This window comes from Bos grunniens, chromosome 11, assembly GCF_055505025.1.
Source record: "Bos grunniens cultivar Pamir isolate PY7600 chromosome 11, Bosgru_T2T1.0, whole genome shotgun sequence".
NCBI lineage: Eukaryota > Metazoa > Chordata > Mammalia > Artiodactyla > Bovidae > Bos > Bos grunniens.
Window position 1 is genome coordinate 76660459 of NC_141175.1, and position 15411 is coordinate 76675869.

Genomic DNA, 15411 nt, shown 5'->3' on the forward strand with positions numbered 1-15411 from the left:
TTACCTCCACTTACCAACTTGCTGGAAAGTAATCAACAGCTGTCTCTGGAACCAATAACCCCTACCCAAACCCATGCCCAAGACTTCAAAGGAATTGATCTTCCTTTGGGAAAATACTCTTATGCCTTTCTGTTTCCTTTCAGAAAACAGTGATCAGACTCATCAACAGGCTGCTCAAGGCTTGAGTCCTACAATGCTTGAGTCAGAAGAAGCTTAGAGAACTATACTCTGTCTGGTTGCAAGCAACAGAAATGGACTTTAGGTAACAAGTAAAAACAGCATATTCTAAAAAGCCATGGGGCTGCTCACATGATTGAAGGTAGAATTAGGCAACAAAGCATGGAGCAGATAGGTACAAGGAGGCTCCAGATGGTTTTGCGGCCATGCAGCTGGAATGATGAGTGTCAACAGCTTCTTTCTATTTGGTTCACTCTGCTCAAGAGTCAAAATTCCGGGAGAGAAATAACCAATCAAGCTTAGGTGTACCCTGCCTATAAGAAGAAGTTCGTGGAAACTGAGACAGGAGAGTCTGCCTCAGCTGCCACGATGAAATGGAAAGTCCCCAAACTTGCCCACCTACCATCACTGCACACAAAGGAAGGAAGCAAATTCCCCAGAAGAAAATCAAAGTGCTGTTAGGAAGGGGCAGTCCATGCTTGGTAGAAAAATATATAAAATGTTCTTCTCAGGATTCAACCCAATTCTCCTCTTTTACAGTTAGGGAAGCTGAGATCCAGAAAGGTAAAATAAATCTTAAAGGTCAAAGATCAAGTCTGAGGCAGACATAGAACAATATTTAAGACAACTATTACCCAAAGTGTGGTCTAGGGGCCGACAGCACCTCATCCTCTGAGAAATGCTGACTCTCAGGAACCAACCCCCAGAAGCAGTGAGTCAGAATCTGCATTTTAGCAAATTCTCTGGGTAATGCACAGTAGAGTAATGTTTGAGAATTACTGCTCCATATTATAGATCTCAACCTTGAATGATAGTTGAACACAGGTATTTCTTGCCTGAACTTGATCTAGGACAGTTTTTCCCCAGTTCACAGGAAAAGTCTGGCATAATTGTTTCTTCCTCATCTTCTAGCCTCTGGGATCTATTCCCATGTGCTAGTTAGTACACCCAGACAGAGGGCAGCTTACGTGATCACCAGAAGCTTAACAGCAGGGTGTACACTTAAGCCGGATTCCGAGACGGTAATGAGAGGAATTCTTAAACTCAAGGCTTTACCAAGGCAATCTGAAAAGTTTAAATTCTTAGATTCAGGACTTGACTTTACTCTTGTTGAGAAAGAATAGTTCCAACTGTGAAACAAGGACCAAAAACCTATAGTGACATGAATTGCTTCATGGCATATGGGTGTGAGTAACATCCCATTTCCTTATTGTTCTGAATCGAACTAAATCTTTTTCAGTCCCAACTGGTGGGCAATAAATCTACTTGCAGTTACTCAACCTTCCCTTGATTGAATTAGAACCAGGAGGCTTATGTGGTTTTACAAAAACCAAGACAGGGCCCTTTGTCTGCAGTTGGCCATGACCACTGACTTTGCCCAACGTTCACTGCTCCGTGAGGATGCAGGCATCATACCTGTTATTTGAAGACCTTTGGTCTCTGTATCAGCAGGTGAGACATCAACCTCCCCTCCCCCTGCCACAGAGGTGCTGTGCTTTGTTTTATATTGGTGGAAATGTGCTTTTGTTACTCAGCTTTTATTGCATACATATAATATAGGCAAGGTTTCCTTGTTTGCCTGCTAGGGGAAAACATATCAACATTTTATGGTGCTCCATAAACAACATGATAGAAGTCCAGAGCACCAACCTGTCCGAGGGCTCCGCGACCTGGACAAGTTTGAGGGATGGCTCTCTGGCCTCTGTGCTGGCTCAGGCCTACGTGGCCTGTGCTGCTGTTGCGCTTTGTAACTCAGACACTCCCACGTGCTATTTCTATACCTACTCATACTTACTCTATACCTGGCTCATCCAACTTCTTATCACCTTCCCTTCTAGTGCATACTCCTTCTCTACTGGAAAACATAATGAGGTGTGGTGAAGCAGTATGGCTCAGATTATCTGGGGGACTTGGATAATAAGGATTTCCTCAATGAATGATCAGTGTTATTAAGACTGTATAATTGATTAAACAGAAGCCAGTTCCGGCCATGAGAGCATGAGTGTGTGTGTGTGTGTGTGTACATTGTGGGGGTAATGAGAAAAGGATGGAATAGATGTTAAATTATATGGCTTGATTTAAGTATGAGTCATTGGCCCCCAAAATTCCTTGCATATTATCAGATCCCTAGATTTATCTTTACTAGAAAACTAAGTTTTTCATGCCATAGTTAGAACTGTGTGCATGTGTGCTAAATTGCTTCAGTCATGTCCAACTCTTTGAGACCCTATGGACTATAGCCCACCAGGCTCCTCTGTTCATGGGATTCTCTAGGCAAGAACTCTGGAAGAGGTTGCCGTGCCCTCCTTCAGGGGATCTTCCCAACCCAGGGATCAAACTCGAGTCTCCTCTGTCTCTTGCTTTGGCAGGCAGGTCCTTTACCACTGGCACAATAGTTAAAAGAAAGACTTTGTAAATAATTCTGAAATAAAGAATAGAAAGCCTACTATTCAGACTAAAGACTAAATAATTTACAGCAAATATTTTCCTGAGTACAGATTTAGGTTGGGAGAGGAGATACCTGAGGAACAAGATGTCAGGGAAGATGGAGTCTTGAAAGTATATCAAGGATGCATTCATCATCTTCACAATTTTGCCAAGATCTCATAGTAAGTGCCAATACTTTACTGTACCCCAAAATGCCCTTAAATATCAAGCACGGCCAGTTTCCTTCACTCCTTCTAAACCAGAGATCTCAGGCCAGTGGCTACTCTGGTAACCATTCCAATCAAGTTACGGATCAAGAGGCCTTCACAGTCATCAGGTTCTGGATGACTTGGGTATAACAGAGGCCCTTCCAGAAAATGTACCACAGCAACCAACCAAAATGGAAGAAGAAAACACTGCCCCTTTGAACTCCTGTATATGCCTGATTGTATTCTTGGACCAACAAAAGCAACATGCACTGATATATATACAATTCCAAGAGGTATGTGGCAGGGCCTTGCCTTCAAGGAGTTTTAGTTTACAGGGGGAAACAGAGCTCATGCGAAGAAAGAAAACAAATAATACACAGAGGTCTTCAGTAAGTATCAAATGAATGGAAGAGAGAACTTCAGTGGAATTCAAGTGAGAAAAGAGGGGGTCAGGGAATTCTCATCCTTAGCCCGAGTGATTTAGGAAGGCTTTCTGGAGGACTGAGGATTTTTAACTTTACCTTGAACAACAATTCTTAATTTAAGGTCAATATTCTCTTAATGGGTACATAAATCGAGCTTCAAGAGTCAATGAACCCTTTGGATATGCATTTTCCTGGGATAAAAGATAGCTTTCATCAGATTCTCAAAGGGGTGACTAAAAAAGTTACAAGCCATTACCTTGCAAGAAATTGCATGAGTAGTGAGGAAGAAAAGCAACATCCTAAAGAAGGGGACAAGTAAATGAAAAAAGTAGTGAGGGAATGAACAAGCCACGTTCAAGTGGAAAATGATCAGTGTCCACCTTGTGATGGCAGTGGTCCCATGCCCGTCTGGGGCAATGTCAAGAGACGGAGCTGGGAACGCAGGTTAAACTGGTTGGTAAAGGGCCTTAACTATCAGGATTGTGTTATGGGTTGTGCTCAGGTGAGGGTTTCCCTCATGGCTCAGCAATAAAGAATCTGCCTGCCAATGCAGGAGATGTGGGTTCAATCCCTGGATCAGAAATATCCCCTGGAGAAGGAAATAGCAACCCACTCCAGTACTCTTGCCTTGGAAATCCCATGGACAGAGGAGCCTGGGGGCTACAGTTCATGGGGGTCACAAAAAGTCAGCAACTTAGTGATTAAACAACAAAAACAGGTGCTTAGGTAAATGACATCATGATGTGGGACTGAGGATGATTAATCTAGGGGGTAGGATGAAGGTGGAAGCTGGTGAGCCTGAAGTCAGAGAAACACCAAGGCCAGTGACTGAAGAGAATCAAGAAAGTGAGTTGAGCTGGTAGCTGTAGCCAGGGAATGAATGAGAGGGATTCTGGAGCATTTGAGAGATAAAATTTAGTAACTTTGAGATGTGGGAGGAGAGAGAAAGGAACCAAGGATGACTTCAAGCCTCAAGCCTGGATGTCTGGAAGAGCACAGAGTCGTTTGTAAAAATAAGGGACAGTGAAGATAAAGCTGGCTCCCAAGAGAATGGTAGAGACTGGAATCCCCAACATGTGTAGAGTTTGAGGGGCCGTCCCCGTGACTGTTGAAAAACCCTTTATTGATGGCGCCAAATATCCACAAAACCCAAAATAAGATGGGCGCTATCGCCAATCACATTCTTCCAGGCTAGTGCCCTATCTCAGACAACTGATTGTCTGACTACTTGAGGAACTCTTAATTTGCAGTCGTATCATTTTTGTTTTTTATTAGCAATCTTCCCTAAAGCACTTTCTGGGAATGACGTTACCACAGTGTGATTAGGAGACGTGCAAGGACATAAACATTCCAATAAGATAAAAGCAGCCTCGTTTTCCCAGAACTCTCACAGTACTTCAACTTCATTAGGCTCCTTGTTGTTTCATTAGAGTCAATGCCATTTAAATTTTTATGTTCATTTCAAGGCTATTTCTTTTGACAAAGGATTTTAAGAAAACGCAGTAGGAACTTTCTGGGTTTTATTTAACTTTATAACCGTCTAATTTACTCCCCAATAAAGTGGTAACTAAGCATCCCTGTTATGCTGCTAAAAACCTCTTTGCGTAAGCTTGAAATACAACACAAGACTGCAAGGAGGAAATTCATGGTAAGAAAATGCTGACATGAGCTACCCAATGTTTGGTGCTGGGTTTAGGGACTCAATATTTCCTCTCTCCATTAGCACCCACACACCGTATAGGATCCAAAGTCACTTCCTATACTTATACATTGTTCCTTTCTAAATAAGCTCCCTGCCACTTATAGAAGAGATGAAGCCCCACAGCCTAGGCATGCCAAAAGACAGAAGATAACAGTGACTAACGAGGGACAGGGTGATTTAAAGGGAGAGAAGCAGGGATGTACAGTTTTTAAAAAATCATTCTTCCTTTTTCCCAAATATCACACTCTGACTGATTCATATAGATCTTCTCACTCACCCCCTCATGAATCAAGCCACTGCTCACCTCTTCATATTGTTCAATGTTCCTCCCTGGTTGGCAGGACTTACCTCTTATCCACGTAACTGCAGCTGATCTTCCAATATCCAGATTAAAGCCTGCGTCCTCCCTAAACCTCTTTATTACAACCTCTTTATTTATTATAACCTCTTTATTAGAAGATAAACATGCTTATTTCATGCCTCTAGATCATCGTCTCCTCTCAATTACCCAAGAAACAATAACTTGAGCCCCTGTTAACTACAAATATGAGTGTACATGGTACTTAGGCCTTGTGTTCCCCTCTGATTATTGGAGGATATTCATCTAATCATTGTCACCCTAATCCAGGAGATTTTCACTTCTTTTGTATCCCTCTAAGTGCCAAACCAATTCTTAGGCAAACTATCAATTAATGCATGTCTTCAAAATGTGCCTGGTGTGCTCTAAAGAGGAAAATAAGAAACAAAACACTTGGGCCAATTCAGTACCACCTCTCACTTCAGCACAATTAGAAAATTTAGAATAATATACATATATTTTCTTTAGGCAGAAGAAACAAGAAAATGAGCCCACTGAAAAGTGTTTCTAATACAGTAATTTGGGAATGTGTTTCGATGGCTTTGTGACGTACAATAATGGAGCAGAACTCATTTCCACCTGGATCTCACCAAGAGTCACTGGTCCTGAGAGGGTTGAGTGGCTCAAGCGGCCCTTGGATGTGAGCGACAAGGCACTCACTTCATCTATGATAACAGCCAGTATGTGCTTCCACAAATGGGCTTACAATTCACAAACTCTAAACTCGTGTCTACAGAACTTCCCCTGAGATCACCTTCAAAACCCAAAGCTTGAATTCCCTGAAAAAAAAAAAAAATAACATCATAAGCAAAAGAAAAAAGTCATTATCCTTAAAATAAAAGGATATTCTAAAACAGGAGACTTGTGTGTTGGTGTATCCTCACATTTAGCTTTTTCCTAATTATGAAGTCAGTGCCACCACACTCCTTCCCCAATACAGATGAGGGTCTTTTTTTCACTTCATGACTCCCCATCAGCTCTTATGACTCTCCAGGAAGCAATAAATCCTCACCCACCTGAACTGCTAGCTCCTCACACAAACATCTGGCAAGCTTTGTGGGTCTCTCAACTATTGAAATTCCATATCAAACACATTTTCTATTTAAATCATTTATTTATAACACTTCTGTGTAAATCCAAACCAACAGAATATACTCTGAGGCAGAGATTTTAGCAGATGAATAAAATTTTTAACATTTATAACTTTTATAGCATGACTTTTATAACTCAGGGAAATAAGCAGGGTAATTAAAATATTGTCTATGGACTCAGAATGAAGGAAAACATAAAAGCCTTTATTAAAGTAGCCACTGAAGGAACATCTCCTCAAACACATGATTTATCCTTTTCCCAGAACAGTACCTAACGTACATGAGTGGGCTCTTTAAATGAGAGCAATCTCTGTGAAATGGTTGCAGATGCTTATCTTTGGTTTCAGCTCTAAGAAGCCACAGATATTTCAATGATTAGTTGCAGACACTGAGGAAAAGCTTAACAACACATACATCCATGGGCTCTAAAATAATATGGTCCTGGGATCAAATATCAACTTTGTCTGGTATTGTATGAAATGGACCCATTTAATGATAGCTGGATGGTCTGTGTGATGATGGGAAAGTTTCACAGCCTCTCTAAGATTCTGCGCAAAGAAGATAAAATTACTAAACGCACAGTAATAATTTGAGGATTTCACAAGATTATATATAATCCCTGCTACAGTCTCCGGCTGTCTGGCATACAACAAAAGCACAATAAAAGTTGGGTTTTTTTCCTTCCTAGAGATGCATACCTCTCCTCCCATACTATGGGCCCAAACTGCTCAGAATTTAGGGACTCCATTCATGTACACCCTAAAAGAGCATTTACTAAAAGCATCCTTGAACACATCTCTTCACATCAGTTTCTCCATCCATAAAATGGAGATATTCCCTACCCTACCCACCTCATAAGAGGGCTGCAGCATCTTCGAAAAGTACATAAGACTGAAAAGAATGTTAATGAGAAAAGGGAAAGCCCTGGGCTGCCCTTCAGAAGACTAGATTCTAGTCTGTGAACTTGTGCAAGCATCTTAACACCAAGGTCCTCATGTTCCTTATGCTTAACATTATAAATAATGATACCTGCATTATTTGTCATAAGATTGTAGTAAAACCTTTATATCCATTATCTATCTTTATCCTCACACCTTTGAAGCCAGAAAAGGTTTGGCTGATGATTCTGTGGATCATAACAAACTGGAAAATTCTTAAAGAGATGGGAATACCAGACCACCTGACCTGCCTCCTGAGAAACCTGTATGCAGGTCAAGAAGCAATATTTAGAACTGGACATGGAACAACAGACTGGTTCCAAATTGGGAAAGGAGTATGTCAAGGCTGTATATTGTCACCCTGCTTATTTAACTTATATGCAGAGTACATCATGAGAAATGCCAGGCTGGATGAAGCCCAAGTTTGAATCAAGATTGCTAGGAGAAATATCAATAACCTCAGATATGCAAATGATACCACCCTTATGGCAGAAAACAAAGAGGAATTAAAGAGCCTTTTGATGAAAGTAAAAGAGGAGAGTGAAAAAGCTGGCCTAAAACTCAGCCTTCAAAAAACTAAGCTGATGGTAACCAGTCCCATCACTTCATGCAAATGGATGTGGAAACAATAGAAAAAGTGACAGACTTTATTTTCTTGGGCTTCAAAATCACTGAAGATGGTGACTGCAGCCATGAAATTATAAAATACTTGCTCCTTGGAAGAAAAGCTATGACAAACCGATACAGCATATTAAAAAGCAGAGACATCACTTTACCAACAAAGGTCCATATAATCAAAGCTATGGTTTTTACAGTAGTCATGTATGGATGTGAGAGTTGGACCATAAAGAAGGCTGAGCACCTTATCAAAGAATTGATGCTTTCAAACTGTGGTGTTGGAAAAGACTCTTGAGAGTCCCTTGGATTGCAAGGAGATCAAACCAGTCAATCCTAAAGGAAATCAGTCCTGAATATTCATTGGAAGGACTGATGCTGAAGCTGAAGCTCCAATACTTTGGCCACCTGATGTGAACAGCCGACTCGTTAGAAAAGACCCGAATGCTGGGAAAGATTGAAGGCAGGAGAAAGGGACGACAGAACACGAGATGGTTGGATAGCATCACTGACTCAATGGACATGAGTTTGAGCAAGCTCTGGCAGATGGTGAAGGACAGGGAAGCCTGGTGTGCTGCAGTCTATGGGGTCACAAAGAGTCGAACATGACTGAGTGACTGAACAACAAGTTCTTTGAAGGTAAAGAAGATGCCTTTCTTCTTAACAGCTATACTCTAACCTCAGCAAGAATCTGTATTGTACCTTATACAATCAAATGCCAATGTGTTTATAAACTGACTTTAATGCATCCTCCTTATATATAAAAATTTTCATGTAGAATTATGAATGGATATGCATTAAATTAGATATACTGAGGCAATCCAATGTATTGGTAAAAGTATGGACTTTATTTTTAAATTAATTTATTTATTTTAATTGGAGGCTAATTACTTTACAATATTGTAGTGGTTTTTGCCATACATTGACATGAATCAGCCATGGGTGTACCTGTGTTCCCCATCCTGAACCCCCCTCCCACCTCCCTCCCCATCCCATCCCTCAGGGTCATCCCAGTGCACCAGCCCTGAGCACCCTGTATCATGCATCAAACCTGGACTGGCGGTCTCTTTCACATATGGTAATATACATGTTTCAATGCTATTCTCCCAAATCATCCCATCCTCGCCTTCTCCCGCAGAGTCCAAAAGACTGTTCTTTACATCTGTGCCTCTTTTGCTGTCTTGCATACAGGGTTATCATTACCATCTTTCTAAATTCCATATGTATGAGTTAATATACTGTATTAGTGTTTTTCTTTCTGACTTACTTCACTCTGTGTAATAGGCTCCAGTTTCACCCACCTCATTAGAACTGATTCAAATGCATTCTTTTTAATAGCTGAGTAATACTCCATTGTGTATATGTACCACAGCTTTCTTATCCATTCGTCTGCTGATGGACATATAGGTTGCTTCCATGTCCTGGCTATTGTAAACAGTGCTGTGATGAACATTGGGGTACATGTGTGTCTTTCAATTCTGGTTTCCTCAGTGTGTATGCCCAGCAGTGGGATTGCTGGGTCATAGGGCAGTTCTATTTCCAGTTTTTTAAGGAATCTCCACACTGTTCTCCATAGTGGCTGTACTAGTTTGCATTCCCACCAACAGTGTAAGAGGGTTCCCTTTCCTCCACACCCTCTCCAGCATTTATTGTTTGTAGACTTTTTGATAGCAGCCATTCTAAATGGTGTGAGATGGTACCTCATTGTGGTTTTGATTAAGCATGGACTTTAAAACCAGAGCAGCCAAAATCGAATCACAGCTCTGCTCCTTATTATATGTATGACTCTAGGAAAGAGACCACATGTCTCCAGGCACTGGTTTCTTCATCTACCACGTAGAACAAACTAGACCTGCCTCATAAGGTAATATGGAAATTAAGTGAGATATCAAATGCATGTAAAAAAGAAGACACTTTGTACTTTCATATTCTGTGCATGGAGGGGGCATAAGTAGAGAGCACAAAATGGAAGGTAAGAGTAAAGTGGAAATTCGGGCAAGCAGAAAATTACAAGATAATCCAGAGGAACACAGGGAAGGGTAGAGAGAGCTTTAAAGGCACTGGGGAGGGAAATGATGCTGAATGTCACACTTTGACAAAGAGATGAGCTGAAGAGCCAGGTTAAGAAAAGGAAGGAAATATTCCACTGAGACATAATATCACTCCAAAACTTGCAGGTTCCTCCTCTTCCATGTTTTACTCCCCATGCTTCTAATTTTTCACTCACTACCTCAAGCCTACTTACAGTTCCTTGGCTAACACACTTGTACTCATTTTCATACACATGTACATATACATCTCATACATAGCCTCACACATACACAGAAAGAGACACAAACAAGCACATATGTACATATATCCTTTACTCTTGACCTCTAACCTCCAGACAGTTCAAGGACCCACATTTGAGCAGTGCGAACAGATGATATTAATGTTAGTAAAACCAGTTAGCCCAACTGGGAGGGCTTCTGGTTAGATGTGACAGATTGGACATTTGCATTTTACTCCACTTTTCCTCAAGTCCAATTAAAATGAGGACAATGCTTAAACCGTGGATGCTAGATGGGCGAAGTGGATGCTAGAATGCAGTGGTAAGTGACTTAGCAGACCAGAGAAGCTGAGACCTAAACTAAAAGGCATGCAGTTTTGTGCTGCAGACCCTAGAAAACCTGACTTAGAATCATTAGGAGCCTCTGAAGACTCCTTCTCCAGGGCAGAAGAAAGGAAAGGCTTGCCCAAGAGAGGATGAGGTGAGTCATTGCACTAAATGCAAAAAGTTATGTCCATTATACTTCAGCAAATCTGTTAAATGAGAAAAAGCAAAAATCACACCACCACACACAAAATCGTACAAAAAAAGGGAGATTAAGTAGAAACCTGGCTTTTCAGGTGGCATTAGTGGTAAAAAACCCGCCTGCCAATGCGGGAGACACAGCTTTGATCCCTGGGTCAGGAAGATTCCCTGGAGGAGGGCACTGCAACCCACTCCAGTATTTTTACCTGGCGAATTCCATGGACAGAGGAGTCTGGCGGGCTACAATCCATAGTGTCACAGAGTCAGACACGATTGAAGCAACTTAGCATGCACACACGCAAGTAGAAACTAGCATCTTCAATGGTAAGATATCACCCTACTCCCAATTCCCGAACTCTGGCTGCCAAGCTTATACCTCCAGGCAGAAAATACAGAGAACTGCTCTACAGAAGCTGACCAACCCAAGAACAAAGGACTACAGATGGTGGTATTTAGAGGTCCTCCAGTGAAACAGGTAAGGCCCCATGTGATTAGCCGTCACTTGGTACAATCCCTGTTCTCTCGTGTGAGTCTTTCAATCGTCTTTTTAGCACTTCCATCTTAAATAAAATGGAAAGCCATTTGCGAGAAATTTCACACAAAAAGTAGAGATATTGGAACAAAATAAAAAGAATTCAAAAGAAAAGAGACAAAACAAGGAACAAAAGAAAAAATTAAACACTCCAAAAGCCTTATTTTGAAGATACAAGTATTCATATAGCGCCTAGAAAAGGCCTGGGAGAGCACTGGAAAAGTGGAGTCAAAAGAGTGATTTATCCTTTATTTCCTTCATGGTTCTGTGTGTGTTAATGCATGTATGTGTGTTGTTTCACATTGTATTTATATATGATTTTTTTTATTCTGTACGTAATTGATAACTAACTAATAAAGAAGATAATTGGCTTCCTTGGTGGCTAAAATGGTAAAGAATCCATCTGTGATGAGGGAGACCTGGGTTTGATCCCTGGGTTGGGAAGATCCCCTGGAGGAGGGCATGGCCACCCACTCCAGTATCAGAGAAGGAAATGGCAACCCAGTATTCTTGCCTGGAAAATCCCATGGATGGAGAAGCCTGACTACAGTTCATGGGGTTGCAAAGAGTCGGATAAAACTGAGTGACTAACACTTTCATTTCACTTTCAAAGAAGATAATCAAAGCTAATAAAAGGATCCAAATAAGGCATTCATTAATAAAAAAAAAAATTCCACTGAAGGTAGAGAAAGAATTTTTAAAATTCTGTTGACTAGAAAACAAAGTTGAAAAAACATATTACATTAAAGCAAAAAGAGAAAGAAATGGAAAATAGGAGAGAAATGAGAAAATAAAGGACCAATCCAGAAGATACAACATCAGACTGGAAGTTCCAGAAATCAAGCATAAGAAGTTCAGTAAAGAGAAAATGGTCAACGACATAACACAAAGAACTTACTGGAACGAAAAATACCTATATTTAAAAATTTTCCAGATTAAAAGAATCTAGCAAATATTCCATACAATAAACAAAAAAATACACAAACTATCCTCATGAAATTTCAGAACAATGGGAATTAGGGAAGATGCTAAAAGTACCCAGGAAAGGAAACAAAAAGCAAAACAAAACCGAGTAAGACAAATCATATCCAATTTTCAGAAACAGAAGAAATTAGAAGATGATAAAGCAATGACTACAAAATTCTGAGGAAAAATAATCTCCAGCCAAGAATCCTATGCCAGCCTAACTACGAACCAAGTGAGAAGGTCAAGTAAAGGTATTTTCAGACACATCAGATCAGATCAGTCACTCAGTCGTGTCTGACTCTTTGCAACCCCATGAATTGCAGCACGCCAGGCCTCCCTGTCCATCACTAACTCCCAGAGTTCACCCAGACTCACGTCCATCGAGTCAGTGATGCCATCCAGCCATCTCATCCTCTGTCATCCCCTTCTCCTCTTGCCCCCAATCCCTCCCAGCATCTGAGTCTTTTCCAATGAGTCAACTCTTCGCATGAGGTGGCCAAAGTACTGGAGTTTCAGCTTTAGCATCATAGATTCTTTAAAAAAAAGTATTCTTTCTTAGAAAGCTTCAGGAAGATGTATAGTAGCCAAACAACAAGAGTCCAGGAGCAGAGACTCCAGCACAGGAAGGAGGCCAAGAGAAAACCAGGATGGCACTGGAGACAGCAAACTGTGTAGCAATCAGAAATAATAATGCACCCACATGCAGGAGTTGAATGGAAGGCTCCAGGGGAGATGACTTCTAGAGAAAGGAATTATTACTTCATGTGTTTAAATGGAACAAAAAGAGTTTTACCGCTCCAGTGGAATATATGGGGTCCATATTAATTCCCATATTCCATATATGGGAATGAATTATTGATAGACACATAAAAAATGAAGCAAATGAAAAAGCAAGTCAATTAACAATGCCAGGAAAAGAAGTTGCCAAAGAAATGGAATTTTGGAACACTGTGACTCAGCTGTGAGTGATATTGACAAAGTCATGATGAACAAAAATAGTGAGATAGCTAAATGGAGATAGAAGAAGAGACATTAGGGAAGTGTGTAAAGGAAGTGATTTAAGAGAACAAAATCCTCAAATTTTGATTTTAGGTATTTAGAAGAATGGCAGAGGAAAAGAGCTAAGTGGTGAAAGTGGCTTCCTGTAAGAGGTAGAATAAGGATGAGCAGGCAAGAGGCAAAGGACTATTGCTTTCATTTAACTAAATTAATGAAGATGCTTTTGGCTACCAGCAGCAGGAAACTAAACTAATAGTGGCTTATCACATAGGATATTTGTTGTTTATTTTAAATATATGCAGAAGTAGATGGCCCCAGGGTTTTGTCATCCTCAGTGTGCTACTTTTCACCTTTGAAAACTCAGGGTCACAGAATGGCTGCCAGAGCTCTGAGCATCATGTTTTCAGACAGGACGTGGAGAGCTGAGCAGTCAATGATGAAGGAAGAAAGCCGTCCTCATGTAACAGGATTAACTTGGTAGTGAGAACAGAGACACAAAGAGTGACTAGAACCAGCAGAAAACTGCGTCATGTAAGAGTAGAAGTAGGTAGTCCAGGGCTGCTGTGAGGGCTCTGCTCATTATCTCCTCAAAGAACAAGGCTCTGTTTCTCTCGTTGCTCCTCTAGACACAGCTCCTATTCCCAAGGCCACCTCTTGGTTCTAGATGTTGCTCCCAGCCATTATGTCAACATTTCAGCCAGTGGGAAGGAGGAAGTTACAAATAAAAGGGCAGCACAGGAGAGGTTTCTTTTAGGGAAATTTCCTGAAAGTAGCCACAAAACACTTCTGCTTTAGACTGTTGGCCAGAATTTACACACAAAGTTACCAGTAGCTACTGGGGAGGCTACAGAGTATAGAATTTATTCCTCGTAGCCACATGCACAGCAAAAGGGGGCGGGGGTGGGGGCACGGCGGTGGGGGGGGTTCTAAAAAGGGCAGAACAAGACAGCAAATGACTCCCAGTTTCTACCACAGTTCAAAAGGGGAAATCTTTCCTGGAAGAGCCCTGCAGAGTTGTTCTTACATTTCATTGGCCAGAACTGGGTCACATGGGCACCCTCAGCTGACAGAGGCCAGTAAAGGGAAGGTCTGGGTTTTCATCCTCAGTGATGCAAGCAAGCAAAGGAGAAAGGGGTTGAGAAGGCTGTGTAGAAACGCATAACAGAGTCTCCGAAATCTTCTAGTACAATTTGACCTTAAAATCTTCAAACACTTATTGCTTTTATTTTTTAATGTATATAAATAATAAATAAATTTAAGTTTCTATGAGAAATGTTGTTAAGAACACCTGCCCCCTCCATCCACTTTCTTAGCAATAAATACAAAGAGAGAAAAAGTTACAAGGTCAAAATACATACACATAAATGATAGCGAAGGCTACTTGAATAGTCAATTTCATGCTTTGCCAGACTGATTTTGTCATTCATTCAACAAATGTTTATAGAAAACACCTGCTGTGTACTAAACAACTATGGACATGACTGAGCCTTGGCCTTCAAAAGGTCGCAGCTTAGAAGGAAAGAGAGAGATGGAAACCATTTTTTACAATGTGGCATGCTAAGCTCTGTGATAGAGGAGTGCACTGTGATCCCTCGTCAACCTGAAGCAGGGCCGTATGAGCCCTGGAGATGTTCTCCTACAGAGGTGATTTTTGAGATGTGCTTATAAGTTGTGGTGGCTCAGATGGTAAAGCGTCTGCCTGCAACACGGGAGACCCGGGTCCAATCCCTGGGTCAGGAAGATCCCCTGGAGAAGGAAATGGCAACCCACTCCAGTACTCTTGCCTGGAAAATCCCATGGACGGAGGAGCCTGGTAGGCTACAGTCAGTCCATGGGGTCACAAAGAGTCAGACATGACTGAGCGACTTCACTTTCACTTTGAAAGAGAGGCAGAAATTTGCCAGGTGAAGAAATGCATGGAAAGTACTCTAGCCCACAGATGAGTAAGCACCAAGGTATGGATTATATTATAGGTTGGAAAAATTCCTATATATTCCTTACATATATACAATGGAATACTACACTGCCATCAAAAAGAATGAAATAATGCCATTTACAGAATCACAGATGGACCTAGAAGTCGGCATATTGAGTGAAGTAAGAAAAGGAGAAGAAGAAAAATCATATGACATCCCTTATATGCAGACTCTAAAATGAAATGATATAAATAAATGTATT